Here is a 12,841-nt window from a genome sequence, read left to right on the forward strand (position 1 = left end):
TCGCTGTCCTCTTGTTCCTCGACCTCAGCCTGGTCCCCAGCCACGCTGTTGAGGAGCATACTGAAGATTCATGGGATAATTCGTTAGGTATCCCATTGGATATTGCATCATAGCTGGGGGCAAAGGCTGTGGCTGTGTCATCATCACTTGTGGTACTCCTCCATTTTGAGGTGTCACAGCCTGAGCAGCGGTTGGAGCCACCATGACTGCCAGTAATTGTTTTGAGGCATACTCTTTATCTTCCTCCTTTTCTTTTCATGGCTTTCTTGTTTATTTCTTGCTAGTTCTCCCAGCTGCACCTTGTGCAATTGCACTACTAAATCTTCTGCAGCCTTCTTTGCCTCCCTCTTCCTCTTTCTTTGTAACTCTGTATGATGTATTACATTTGCATCGAAGGTGGCCCATGGCATGGTGTTTAGACCCACCACTGTTTCCAGTTGGTTTTGGACTTCCTCAGGGAGTGCCCTTTTTAACATGAGATTAAACAGTGTCTCACTTGCGGGTGTCTCATCCCATGCTGCTCCCAACTCCTCTCTCCAGGACTCCTGGAGTTTCAGTATGAATTGGGCAACCCCTTCTTCTTCTTCCAGCTTTATTTTTCCCACTTTTCCTGGGTCAGCTTTAGTTGGGTACATATCCCTTAGCACATTCCATAGGGTATTCCTGTATGGGCCGAAGGCTATTCCATCTCCCCATGGATCATCAGCCATTCTTTCCAACCCAGCATGATTGAGTGTTTCCAGCACTTTGGCTTTTCCTACGGTCTGGCATAGGATTGCCTTCAGATCGAGTATGGCCAAGAGTTGTCCGGTTGTTCGCCCTTCAAATCTGGCAATCCATCTTTGTGCCCCCTCACACACATTTGGCAACCTTTGCATCAATCCAGTTATGTCCATGAATGTCCAAGGCACATAGTGTGCCTGCCTCCCTTTGACTTTCTATCTTGGTCATCCGGGAGAGGGGAGCTGTACGTGTCTTTTCTTCATGTCTTTTTCTCCTGTTGATACCTGTCGTATTAACCCTTTGACTTGTGATCTCCAGTTCTACTTCACGTGCTTTCGCTTCCTTCTCCCAACTGTATTGATGGATCCCGTTGTACTCGGATCTGTAATGTTCGTTATAAGAAGGGGGTTGGAGCTGCTCCTCACATTCACCTGAGGGTGGGGCTGTAGCCTTCTCTTACTCCTGTTCTTTATTCCCTGTTCTCCCTTTAACCCCTTTAACCCTGTAAAGCCCACTGTTGCAGAATTACAACACCACCTTGTTTATTTGTCCAGTCACCTGGCCATGAACTCAACCTACCTGCAAATTTATTATTATTATTTTTTTTTTTTTCCCCAAGACTGGCTTTGTCAAGATTCGAATAAAATTCCTCAATTTTTTTTCTGTGTTTATTACAATGTCTAGAACACATACATATTTAGTTATTTTGGAAAACTAGAGCTTGTTATGTCCATGCTGTAATTCTACAACTTTGGTCAAAGTGGTAGTCAAAATAGCCTGTGCACCTTATGCCTTACATAAGGACACTGCACTACTCACATCATAAACTGTTAGATGATTTATTGTAATTCATTTCTAAATGTGCTTTTCTGTTAAATTTATACTTATTTACGATTAGACCCTAATTACACACAAGAATACATTTTATGTGCTATTTGAAACTCCATCATATAGAGCAGTATCTGAAACTGCCTGTATCTTTGTAGTTTTCTGTTTGTTATTTAACTAAACGATCCTGAGATTCTTTATGAGTGTTGCCCAAGTAGCAGATTTTTGGAGTGATGCCTGTTGCATTGTTCAGGGACAGGTGCAAATGGATATGCTGGATAATATGTAGATCTCTGTGGATACACAAACACACTGTGTAGCAAGTGCAATGTTCGCCTGTGCTTTTCAGTAGAAAAGAACTGTCTTAAGGCCTATCACTGCAACCAATCACAGACTTCCAACCATACCAAAAGTGACAGAAACAAAAGCTCTCCTATTTTTTTCCCTCTCAATACCCATATCAATAAATGCTCATTCATACATCATATGATTATGCACAGTAAGCAATCAACCTTGCAAATGAATGCCTAAATGCTCTGTATATCTGATCAGACAAGTGGGTACAAATACAGAAATTCTGCTCCTAGCAGAGCCCAACGTTGCAACATTACAACATTTTCCAAAAAAACTTACTAAAATGTAAAAAATTTTAAAAATTTCTCATGCTTTCTCTTTTTACTTCTCCCCAGCATTTTATTCTTACTTTCATCTTCCTACATTTTAACTCATCAAACGTCCCTCCTTCAGGCCACTGCAACTCTCCCTTTGTCCGTTCTTGCCATATACTTTTTATTCCTTTTTCAGCATTCTTGTGCTTTATTATTATAATTGCAGCTGGAGTAATTAAGTTCTTTTACCTTTCTCCATCATGCACCCTTGTCTCGCCCATGTGGCACTGTCACGTGGTTCTGTGACTATTTCAGTTGACCATTTATTCTTTTTCTGATAAACGTGGTTGTGCAGGATTCCTTCTAGTATAATTCTCAAGAAAGACAAGGCAGATATTAGGATCAGAGTATAAGTCCAATAAGTACAACTTCAATTAAAATTAAAAATTAACTTAAAATTGATTAAAATCAATCAACTGCACATTCAAATAATTACATACTCAACCAAGTATTGATCCATTCAATTAATTAACACACTAATCAATCAAATAAACTACCAGTTAAATCAATAAGATAATTAATCCAGTAAAAATTAAATTGTTGTTAAATTGTCAAAAAGAAAATTAAATTGTCTCATCTAACGACTCACTTATAACATCATGTAACTCTACCCGGTTAGATAATGCTCCAAGTTTTCAGCTCCCAAAAACTCTGACACTCAGGGGAAAAAAACAATCTTATTGGAAAAAAACAATCTCTAGTTTCAGATACGAGTGTCAGGGCCTTACTGGCACCCACCCAAGTGGAATTTTACTGAAACAAACACTACACCTGGTTTAACACTACGGAAAACATAGGGGCTAAAAAAACTTTCCCCAACAAAAACAATTTTTTATGAAGTCAAAAAGGCCCAAGAATGGATTTTATATGAATGTTTTTTTTTTCCCACTAGGCATTAGTATCTGCTCACAAAAAAGAAAAAAAAAAAACACAGGAAAGCTATTCTGTGTGTGTGTGTTCTAGGATTGCGCGATACAGCTCAGGAATTAAGCCATAACAGTCATAACTGTTTTCACAACTAAACTAGCTGGCAGCCCCCCTCCTTGCCAGATGGCCCTTATTGCTCCTCGTTGGAATCGTCTCCTTATTGGCTAAAGAGATATCGGAGTCTCGCTACTTGCTACTGGCTTCTGGCTGGCCCAACTGCCAAACAAACGGAAGGTGTTCCGGATATTGGCTTCTATGCTGTCTATCTCTGCTCTATGGGCACCTATTGGCTCATGTGAAGGCTGGACTACAAATATGACACTGAATTTGTAGTTCATCAACTGGGAAGTGAGAGCCGGAAAAAAAATGGACGGGAGTGAACTCCGTTTACAGTCTTCGGTCATATAAATAACTATTGTAAGGCGACCACGAGGGAAGAGTTTAAAAGTAAGTAAACAAACTGAACTAGCACCACCTAATTCAGGTGAAACTTATTTTCACTCAGTGTACCACTCTGTGTCTCATACAGTTCCCTGTTATAAATGGATGTTCTGCTTGTTCTGCTTGTGTTACTTAGCCATTATAAATGGATGTTATGTTCTGCTTGTTACTTAGTGCATTTTTGGCGTTGCAACTTATTTTATAAGTGCCATACAACACTTTATCACACATCAAACTGAATCGTCATTCGGTTTGACAATACACAAATACACATGTGCACTTAAACAATTCATACACATTACACACCGTACACGTATCATTTATGTGTATACTCATATGGGGATGTACACTTATCAATGTGTATGTTGCCATATACACTTATCATTGTGTATCGCCGTATACTTATGATGATAATGTGCACGTATATGAATACCCATAAATACATATAAATACCATGCACTTTACCGTACATTACCAAGCCCTACAAAGCAGACCTGCCTCGCCGGACAGCCGTTTCTAGGGCCAAGTTTTTATCCACCTGCCAGTACAGTCCCGGCTGTGAGTTATATAGCACCCACACACCGACGCAGGAATTTTCTATCCACCTGCCAGTTCAGTCCCAGCTGTGAGTTATATAGCACCCACACCGGTGGTAGGCCACAAGAATTTTCTCCACCTGCCTGTTCTGTCCCGGCTGTGAGTTATATAGCAACCACACCGGCGGTACGCCACAGGAATTTTTTTATCCTTAATACCAAAAATATAAATAATTAACAAAATGGATACAACAGAATTCACTCATGTAGCGACTTTGGCTCGCGAAGCAAGGTAAATATTTATAAGCAACTATAACGTGTTATAGTGACTTCTAAATATTTTAACCTAAGTTGAAATTATCTTCCCGGCCAAGAAAGATTCGCTTTCCTTTTACTGTATACCGTAATTTAAATTAAATTAACTCAATAGAGCATGTAGTTCAGACCAGATTTTGCAGGTACCTTAATTTGTGAGCGATACTCAGAGACAATCACTTATTTGGCACAAAAATATGGCATTTAATGAATGAGACAAACACAACATAAACTAACTACATAAACAAAGGAAAGAAATAGGGAAAACAAAGATTAAAATAAAATAAAACAAAGGAAATTAAAATTGGGGAAAGGGAGGAAGAGACTGGAAAGAAGAAATTAGAGAAAGGAAGGAAAGGAATGGCAAGCTTAAACTTCAAAAGTAATCACACCCTAACTGGGAAATCGTCACAGAAACTTAAATTCACTTTAAGATTCAATGAAAGATTCCTACTTAATTACGCATCTAAATTGATTGGTAGAGGAAACGGTTACTTGCATTGGATTACTGCACAAGAGTCCGGATGCAACAGAGAAATCTCTGAAAAGTCAGTTAGGGTGGGGTAAGACGTTCTTCCAAGTTCTCCTGAAGATCAGAGCAGTTGTCGTTCTTGGAAGTGGAGCTTGCTGGAACTTCTTTGAAGGAAGATGGAGTCGTCTTGAAGCTGTTCCGAAAGTCTGACCACGGATTAGTGGTGTTTATGACAATTTAATGGTCGCGAACTCCACCCATCTTTGGGGAGATGACCAATACTTCGGTCAAGGTTTTGGAGGGAAAAACTCCCTTTGTTTCAGGTGTCTGTGGGCGTGGTTTAGCTATCAAACTTTTAGATGACTTTAAAGTTTGATCCAGGGTGTATTAAGACGGTATGGCACCTTTCGTGCTCAAATAAAATACACCAGTGTTTGAAAAAACGAGTAACCGATAATTTTGTGGTCATTTGGATACTAAACATGAAGGGTAATGACGGTATAAAGGCAGCAGTACATTATATATACAGATCAGTAATCGAAGGGTAACTGATGTTAATACGATATTGTGTTCTTACGCATGAATAAAATACACCCTTGTCAGGAAATTAAGGAATGTCTCATTGTGTTTTGTGTGTGTGTGTGTGTGTGTGTGTGTGTGTGTGTGTGTGTGTGTGTGTGTGTGTGTGTGTGTTCTGATTGAGGGCCCCAGAGAAGCTGCATGGGGTTATCTGGTCTTTGTGTAGGCTCCAGTCATTCTGGAGCCAGGTGTGTGTGTAAAACTGGGTTGCTCATCGGTTAATTGAGGAGTAGATGTTGAATTTTAGGGTGCCTGGGACATGAAATCTAAAATGACCTGTACCAGACGCTACACTCATGAGATTTTTTTTTTTTTTCACACACACACCCCTCACTCTGTCTCTCTTTCTCTGTGCGTGTGTCTCTCACACACACAGTCACAAATCAAAACAACCTTATATATTTATTTTTATTATATATATATATATTTATTATATAACCCTTTGCTCCCTCTCATCCAGTTCTTTTATTTCACCCTTAGGAGTTCTTGACTTCAAGGGCAGCTGTCCGCCTCCCTCACCAGGGCCACCCCTCCCTTTTCAGGCCACAGATTCACTATACACAGACTTTTGAATATAACAGGCATCTGCTTACCTTAATATTATGGCCGGCCTCTGTAACCCTTCTGAGAGAGTGGTCCTGGTTCCAGATGCAGATCATGCTAGCCCCTATGAAGTCCCATCTGGGTCGCCATTAAATATGTCGTAACTCAGAGCCCCCTCCAAGTCGACACATCGCATTAAATCGCAGGGTGTCCTCCTCTCTTAAGCTTTTTGGTTACTAAAGACTGTTTTAGTTAGACTTAACTGATAACTCTATAATTACTACAAAAACCTGGATGAGAATGAGCAAACTTCTTTATTGTGGTCAATCAGCCAACAATTCTCTAAGAGAAATTGCCAAATTGAATGTAACAAATGAACACACACATCAACACACACACACACACACACACACACACATACACACACACCACAAACGCACACACACCACACACACGCACACACACCTCACATGCACACACACCACACACACGTGCGCGCGCACACACACACACAGGCACACACGTGCGCGCGGGGCTGCCTCCTTCATCTGGCCAGAACATTGACACACACACACCTTCACCCCCGATCTTCTCAATATATACCCTGGCTCTCGTAGCTTCCTCTTTGGTTCCCAGTATTTCTTGGAGTCCCAGGTGCCATATCATCTTATTTATCGGTATCACTTCCTATGTTTTCTAAATACACTGACCTAATTTTCTCTTATTTCCCATTACCTTTTCCCCATATGCCCATTTATGGATTTTCCTCCCCTTAGTTCTCAGGGCCTAGGTCTGTGAACCAATGTCTTTTTCATTCTACATAACAAGTTATCGCTATGAGCTAAGGTCTGGGAACCATGGTCTTTTCCATTCTGCATAACAAGTTTGTATTTGTTATTACAAATGTGCTCAAAAGAGCCTTACTTCCTGGTCAAAGTGGAGGATTAATCCTTTTTTTTTTTTTACAGCTACAATGAGCAAGTTTCCTCATTTCATTTCTTGCTATTATATATGATTTCTACTGATTATATAATTGATTGATTATATGTTAGCTTTATGAGTTTGAATTATGATTAAAGTTCTTGATTATATCGGTTATGTTGTATTACTGTTTTTGCTAAGCCCTTGCTGTTATAATGTTGCTTTGTATTTTGATTTTCACTTCCTTACACATTGTTGATCAGAGAGCTCAGACTGACTAGGCCTGACAGCCCCGAATCTGGTTACTTTTACTAAGTTTATGATTACAATAAACATCTTTGGCCTACAACATCGTCTACATATGTCATATGACAGCAATTGTAATATTTTGCAAGGCCTAATACTTTGGTTATAGTATTGTAAGGAATAATACTTTAATTATTTCTACTAAGATTTTTCACAACAAGGGATTAGGGTGCAAAACACAGTCTTAATTTACTGTGCAAATAGAGGGCACAAAAGTTGCAGCAATCTTGGAGTAGCAAACTTGTGGTGAGGGTTTAGGCCTCGGTGAAGGCCCTTCAGGAGGTCCTTCAGGGGGTGTGGCACAGGCCATGCAGGCAGTCGAAGACTAGAGACTAGCTAGAGACTCCCTCAAGCTGCATGCATGTGCTGCTGTGACAATATGGATCAGTGTGTTGGAGTTCTGATGGAAAACAGACTGAAAAAAATCAAACCATTGTCCTGAAAACGCATTCAATTTTTATTTGTTCCTGCCGTACCTTAGTCAAATTTTAAAATATATCTGTTTTGGTGTGTGCTGCTGGTTATTTGTGCCTTCTGCTTAGTTGGTCACTCGGCAATTCTTACCAGAATTATTTTACATCTGCCTGCTAAATTTTAATTAGATTTTTGGGATCTCAACAGAGAACAAAAGTAACTAAGAATATAGACAAAGAAGAACAGTCAGGAGGGACCTGTTCGCCCACTTAAGTAAAATTTGGTAAATTTAGGTCCTGCCAAGATTGTTGATATCAGGTAAGAAAAAATGTCCTATGTTATATTCTGTAACAACCTAAAGTAATATTTTGTGTTCCTGTCTTTAATTTATGTAGCCCAGACTAAAAACATTTAAGTTTAGACTAATGAATATATAAACAAAAAAGATGAATTAACAATTGTAAATGTTTATAAAGAATTACATTAATAAAGTTAATAGTGAAAAAATATGCTATAGGCAAAAACACAAATGTTTTTCATTGTGTACATTTAAGTTAATTGGAATTCAAATAGTTTGTTTACTCTTCACATGCGAGTGATGTGCTTAGCTCATAACTTGATCCCAGAGGGCAAAAGGTTGTCCATTTTGACAATGTGCCAATTCCATTGGTTGTTCCACTCTTATCAGGCCAGTGGCAAAGTTGGTAGTGCTGGATGTACAGGCAACCCAAGTCTTGTTCTCTTACATGTACACACACTTTTTATATTATAATAAATCCTGTAGGTACAGTATGTTCACACGTAGCGATTTTATCAGATGTTGCTAGTCACTGTACTATGATGGCACTATTAGCCAACATTTTACTTTGGACAACGAATCAGTTTTTTTTTGCTGCTAAAATGGAATATTCCAAAGGGAGAGTGATTGTATATAAATTTCGCCAGTGCATATCTGCATCATATCATATCAAGGTGAAGGAGAAACAGTGTGCACTCTTTGGCATTGTGGCAACCTACGGTAAAAACGCAAGCTCTAATTAGCTTAGCTCAGCATATGGCCTTGGCATGTTTAATGCAAAATAATAATAATTATCATGTAACACACTTAGTTTTTGTTGCAATCGTCCACAATGCAGAATAGCCTCTATCTCAATAAACCCCTATCAACTCTCAATGCACCTTAAAGGAGCTACCCCAGGATTTTGCTAAATTACAATAAAAACTGAGTGGTTTCACGATGATGATGATGATGATTTTGCTTTGAATGTGCTAAGACCATAAGCTAATCTATTGTTGCAATAATAATACTTCTGCTAGCAAGCACAGGAGGCTACAGATCACATGTGATCTTCTGTCTTTACTGAATACACCCACATCTAGTCGCTAATGGTCATTGTCAGAGTGCAGGGGGAAATGGACCCAAAAATGCAGAACACATACGACTTCCACAAAAATAGGTTTAATAAGGGGAATGTAGATAATAATATCAGGGATAATCCAACACAGAAATAAACAGTCGCAGAAGAAACAGGCCAAGCAAAATGTTCCAACAAGAGACTAAGATAAGAATCCACAAACAAAAATCAAGAAGAGCGAGTCCAGGAAAAATTCTTGAAGAAAACAAATGAATAATCCAACAAGGCCCTTAAATCCACAGAAGCAAAAACAAAAAATAAATCCCACCAAAATGTCAGAAAAATAGGACTGATCCACAAACGAAATAAGCAGAAATACAAAAAAGGGTCTCTGGCCGACAAAGGCAAAAGAGGGTGATCCAAAAAATAACAAAAAGGGAAAATCCACGATTTGACACACCATACAGGACAAAAAAGGCATACACGAGCGGTAAAACGATGAGACAATCTGGCAAGGAGTGTCTGCAGACCGCGTTCTTAAATAGTGTGGTGGAATATAAAATGGTATAACCCGGAAGTGCCACAGACAAGATGGCTGCCGCCCCGGAAGTGGCCGTTTAACATCCGACTAAGCAGGAAGAATATGACAGGTCATTGTCACTCAGGTCGCTAAATATCGGCAGTTCTTGTTAAAAAAAAAAGCCCTCTGTGGGATATTTTTAGGCCTATGTGAATTTTTGTGATTGTTAAAGATGAGGTGACAACATGCGTTATTTTGAGCACCATCTCTGAGCACCATCTCTGTTATTATTATTATTGTAACCTATATAGAATAAGGTTTGAAAGGACAACAACGACAAAATATTTAGGTGTGTCTGTTCAGCAGGAACAGGCTTATGAACTAACAATAACATCTTTAGGTCTTATCAGATAGCTGGAGTCTGTACAACAGCATCCATTGTATCTCTTCTAAAGATGAAGTTATAGCCAAGATCATATAGACTATTCAGAGCAGTGTTGTTCCTGTGGGGCACACAGCTGAAGTCTGAGAGAATCCATATATTATTGAGGCAATTAAAACAATACATAACAACACAAGGTATGTTTGTCACACTTTAATGTTTTAGATCTTCAAACAAATTGGAATATTAGTCAAAGATAGCACAAGTAAACACAACATGGGAAAACAAAATGAAAACCTACATGGCCCAGAAGGGGCATCAGTCTGCTTTCCATATGAGAACCTGAATCTGTTCCCTGTTTGTGGGCAGTGCTGTTGCAGTGTCTCCATATGGTGATGTCAGTGCAACAGCACTGCCCAAAACAGAAAACAGGGAACAGTGATGGGGGATTTTTCCTCACTACTCACCTCCTGGCTTTTTAATCACACTGTTAGTATATTCATCTGTGTTGTAACATGGCTATTCTTTTTCTGATATTCTTTTAGGGTGCGTGTTTATCTAAACACCCCCCCCCCCTCCTCATTTATTGATTTGCTGTTTTTTCTTTCTTATTTATTTATTTATCTATCTATCTATCTATCTATCTATCTATCTATCTATCTATCTATCTATCTATCTATCTATCTATCTATCTATCCTATTTACCTTTTTTACAAAAATAAAAAATTAACCTTTTTTTTTTCCTACAAACACAATAAGATGTATCACTCAGAGTGTTGTACAATTTTTAAGATTATTTATGTTTTTATATTGGAATAAAAGGTGTTTAAAGTCTCTCTCTCTCTCTCTCTCTCTCTCTCTCTCTCTCTCTCTCTCTGTCACACACAAACACACACACTCTCTCTCTCTCTCTCTCTCTCTCTCACACACACACACACACACACACACACACACAGTTAAAAGTGCTTCACACATCTATTTTGTAGCCTTACTAATTGTTTAAAAGATACCACAAGCTCGCTGTTCAAGACAAAAAAATTTAATAATTTCCCAAAAAATAGACTTAAATATTAAAAATTTAATTACTGAATTTAGACACAGGCTCCATTATAGATATAATCAGTGTTTTAGTATTTAGTTTGTCATCCTGTTTATCTAGTTAAACTTCCCTTTAAGTGTGACTTTAGTAGTGACATTAATAATGAGGAGACGTTACTTGTGTAGAAGTGATGAGTCTCCATCTTTAAACACAGGAGGATGATTCATAGACCGATCAATCTTCATGGAGATACAGCTGTGTTGGTGATTCTGATCTCTTTCTCTGGAGTTTACTGTACAACATTATACACAGTCCTTTGGTCCTTTATATAAACTCTTTATTTTACTTACATTAAACAATACATTTTTACTGTGAATTAGTGACTGTTAGATGTGTATAGTACTGTAATAGTAAAACATTTGGTTAAATCATTACATATTTACTAATAATAGTTTAGATGTGAATGTTTAATGACTAGAACACAAGGATGTTGTAGATTACCAGTTGTTTGATGGTGTAGAAACATCAGATCAGGAGTCCAGATCAGGAGTCTCCATCTTTATATATTAGTAAAGTTTACACACAAACACACAGCTGAGTCTTGAAGAGCCTAATCTCTTCTGATGGAATGGATCACACTCCTAGAAAACACACAAACAAATGTGCAGTTAAATTATTATAGATAATTTATGAATTTTTATATCTTTATCCTTAAAAAATGCCCTCATTGATTTAATAAAAATAAATTCTTTGTTTATGTAGCACAGTGAGTGAGTTGGTTATTGCACTAGAAATGTTGGAGAGTTAAAATGGTTGAACTCAATGTGCACCTTGTATTATCCAGTGAATAAGTGTTGTAAACAGGAGTTGATGATAACAGTAATTCTGTTGTATAACCAGTGGATCATGTGAACACGTTCATGTGAAGTCTCACACGAGGTAAAGAGTGAGACTCTCTCTAACACACACACACACTCACAGTGACTGTGTATTTTACATTTAGCTTCCATGTCCCAGATTGTGTTGAATGTGGAAACAATCTGTGGATCCAACTTTCTCAACATAAAAGACATAAATGTTGCCAGTTCTGCACAAGACATAATTCCCATTGCAGACATGTGCTTCAGAGGGCAGCAACCCTGCTGGTGAGAGAGAAAGTTGAAGATACCCTGCCTGTGTGAGGCAGAACTAGAAGGTGCAGGATCCTTCAATGTGAAGAACCAACAAGTTGAAGTAATTATACTGACATACGTATCCTCTAGTGACACTTGTTTTCGGATTGCATTGGAAACCCTTCCACAATCCCACTAAAGGATGTGTTCTAGTTTGCACGGGTTAGTATTGAAAACACAATATCAACAATTAGAGTTGCTCTTACCTTGAACGCAGATATCCTTCGAAGTCCCTCGGTCTACTAACAAAGGTTCTGCTCCAAGTTCTTCTACCTATTCTATTGATTGAATCTTTAGATGAAGGAGTCAGACTTAGAACTTTTTGTCTTTTCAGGATCCTCACAATGGGAGGCTTTGTTTTTATTAAAAGTAATGTAATACAAATAGATGTGTGTAATATATGTAAGGTAAAAGAAAAAAAAATTACAAACAAAAATCTCCTTCAACAGTCAAACAATTCTAGCGTAATAGAAATAAGTAAAATGCAAAGATAAACCAAGAAACACTTTCCAAGTGTAAGCCTGAGTTTGTTCTCCTGATGCACCCTCTATAAGCAATCACAAAGTATAGCACAATGAGCTTGCCTGAAGGTGAATGCATACTGTACTAATAACTGTTTCTAAAACTCCATTTATACCATTTATTAGTATGATCTCATACTAATAAATGACAGGGGTCATTCTGCCCCTGTCAGCATACC

Source organism: Tachysurus fulvidraco, chromosome 19, assembly GCF_022655615.1.
Source record: "Tachysurus fulvidraco isolate hzauxx_2018 chromosome 19, HZAU_PFXX_2.0, whole genome shotgun sequence".
Taxonomy (NCBI): domain Eukaryota; kingdom Metazoa; phylum Chordata; class Actinopteri; order Siluriformes; family Bagridae; genus Tachysurus; species Tachysurus fulvidraco.